A 3,410-nucleotide genomic window follows, 5' to 3' on the forward strand; every position below is an offset into this window, starting at 1 on the left:
GAAGAGACTTTCCATTTTGGATCCCTCCCTTAGGAGGCTTGGCCTCCACGTGGTCCCAAGGTGACATGAGGAACACAAACCAGCTCAGGCACTATATGGCACCATTAAGCCCAGCTCAAAGGAACCAACTTTAACAAAGATTCCTATATGTCTTCCATATTGTAACATTCAGCACAATCCCCTCCCAGTTCAGCCACCTGCCTGGCACCATAACAACATATATACACAATAAACAACAAGCATATTTTTGAAAGAGACAAAACAAACAAGAACTTACAGGTCATCTGAATGTGGTGATCAATTTTGCAGAACCAAACATCAGGATATATGGTCTCACAAATTTCTGTGTACTTACAGGAACAATGGAATAGCGTATTTAAAATCAGGACTGTCCTCGAAAATGAGAACTGTATGGGGATATCTGGCTGTCATAAAGCTAGGTCGCTATAAACACACATCATTTGCTTCTCGTGGAAGAGAAGAATGGCTTCGAAGACTTTGAGAAAATAAACACTAGTGGGTCTGGTTTTTTTCCAGAGTGGTTGATTGTGAGAAGAGTTACCAAATACCTGAGGTCTATAGCATATGCCAAGGATTGCAAAGGAGGAGCCAACATTTCATACTAAATGTGAATCTTGAATTACATCCTTTTAGTAAAAACAATCATCCCCAGTATTCAATATATAAACCCTTCAAATCTTAGTCCTAATCTAGTCTTTTTCTAGTCTTCCTTCCTACTCCTCCCTCTCTGCCTCAACCAGACTAGTGCTATGCCTGGGATCTTGTAGGCACTTAAGTAATATTTGTCGAAAGAATGAAAGAAAGAACAAATGAAATGGTAAATATAATCATGGCTTAAATGGACTCGTGTTATCTCCCTCCTCCCCTCCTTGGAATCCTACTCTAAAGAAAGGATGTGATAAACTCAGGTTAAAGTGTCAGCGAACATGACCATGAGAAGTTTCTAACTAATCTAGAGCAGTGGTTTTCCACCCTGACTGCACATTAGAATCACTCAGAGAGCTTTCGAAAAACACTAATGTCAAGGCCCCACTCCCAGAAAATCTGATATACTGGAACTGGAGTGAGGCCCAGCCCCAGTGCTTTTTTCTAATGTCCAGACAGGGCTGACCATTTCTGATACAGTCAGACCCCCTCAGAGGCCCAGAGAGTTGATGTCACTTCTCCATGGCTGAAGAGCTGGTAGGTGACAGAGGCAGGATAAGAATTCACAGCATCACTGAGTCACTCTAGCCTTTACCAGCCCTTTATCACATGACATTCTTCCTTCTCTCTTACATCTCTCAGACTTGAGTTTTTCTCATTCATATAGTCATTTAACAAATCGTTATTAAGCACCTACCATGTGCCAGGTGCCAGGTCTACAGGGCAGGCCGCAAAACAGCCAGTTTCCTCTCAGCTTGGCGGGAAGAGCCTATATACCTGGAGCCCTTTCTCAATTTGGATCATCTGTCCCCACTAGTTTGTGAGTTTCTTGGGACTAGGAGCCATTCATCTTTGGAGTTTCAAGGCCTAGCACATTGCCTGGTACAGGCGGGCAGATTTGATAAAAGTTTGATAATTTGATTTGTTTGAATTGATTTGATTTGTTTGAATAAACAAATGAATGCAAGTGATTCCTGAATCCTCTTACATGGAATAAACAAAACAGAAAAACGTCAAGAAGACCACTTGTATTAGTCAAGACTTTCTCAATTATATGTCATAGAAATCCAACTTAAATTTTCTGGGGCAAAAGAGGGTATTTATTTGCTCATAACTGGCAAAGGTAAGTGCTCCAGACTCCCAGAGCTCCAACCATGTCAGTAGGGCTCTATCGCTCTTCTCAGCTCCCAGTTCAGTTGGTGTTATCTTGGCCTCACTCTTTCAATTCAATTCAGGGCCTCTCCCCATGCCAGGCCAGATGGTCCCCCAGTATTCCCAGGCTCGTATCCTCTGATTTTAGCAATCCCAACAACGGCCACATATCATTTCCAGGGAAGACCCTGAGGACCCCATCTGCCCAATCCCTGCACCAAACACTTTGACTGATGAAGAGGGTACTCTGATGGGTCAGCCTGGCTCACAAGCCCACCCTGGGGCAGTCAGCAGGGTACCACTACTGTCAGCCTCACCAAGAATACACGAAATTGGCAAGGAGTCCCCCTTAGGAACCAGAAGGAGATAAGAAAGTGTGCTGGACTACCGTGGTCTTCTATCTCTTTCCATCTTTCTGCTCCACCATCCGTACTTGGTATGATGGCTTTTGTCCTCATCCACATAACTTCATGGATGCAAGATAGGTGCCACAGATCTAAACATTATAATGTCTTCAAAGCAGGAAGAAAGGGGGAAGGACAGCCCTATCCCTATCTGTCACTTTTATTGGGAAAGCGAACATGTTCCCAGAAACATCCCAAGACTTCTGTTAAACTTCACTGGGCAGCACTGGATCACACTGCTAACCTCAGCTGTAAAGGAGGCTAGGAAATCTAGTTTTAACAAACTAGAATAGAACTTCATGACTAGCTAGGACCAAAACTAATTCCTTCCCACCCTATACTTCTCCCCCCAAGGGTTAATTACTCTTGCTCTAAGTCCCCATAGCATCCTCATCAAAGCGACATACGCACTGTACAGCAATTGCTTATTTTTCCAGCCACCACCTCTTGCTAGGATTTCTAAAGACGTGTCCATGCCTATCTGGTTCATAGTTGTATCCCCAGCAGTTAGCACTGTCCAGCCTCATTCCAACAATGTTCTCCGAGTATCTACCACGTGCCAGGCCCTGTGCAAACAAGTAGGTTCTCAATGAACACTTCTTGGATGGATGGATGTGTGAATGTGTGGGTGGGTGGGCCGACGGTGGATGGGTGGATGTATGGTTGGATGTATGGTGGGTGGATGATGGGTGGATGGGTGGATGGATGGGTGGATGGATCAGTGGATGGGTGGTGGATGGGTGGATGGATGAGTGGATGGGTGGTGGATGGGTGGATGGGTGGGTGGGTGGATGGATGGTTGGATGTATGGTGCGTGGATGATGGGTGGATGGGTGGATGGATGGGTGGATGTATGGTGGGTGGATGATGGGTGGATGGATGGGTGGATGATGGATGGGTAGATGGTGGATGGATATTATCACTGTCCAATGGCTCCACCCAGAGCAGCCTGAGGGTCCCTCGTCCTCTTCTTATCCCTCTCACTCCAGGCTATTTCACTTTCCTAAAAGCCTTCTCCTTGAAGGAACCATTATATGTTCCCTCTTGGTCCTCAGGCAACAGCTAGTACTTTCCTTCCCTCCTGCCACCCAGCATCCAGCTGAATCTTGAATCAACACCGGTAAAATTGGGTGTGAACGGAAGGAGACTGCTCATTTGCCATTATTTACCTCTGAGTGTGTGCATTCC

Source organism: Diceros bicornis, chromosome 7, assembly GCF_020826845.1.
Source record: "Diceros bicornis minor isolate mBicDic1 chromosome 7, mDicBic1.mat.cur, whole genome shotgun sequence".
NCBI classification, from domain to species: Eukaryota; Metazoa; Chordata; class Mammalia; order Perissodactyla; family Rhinocerotidae; genus Diceros; species Diceros bicornis.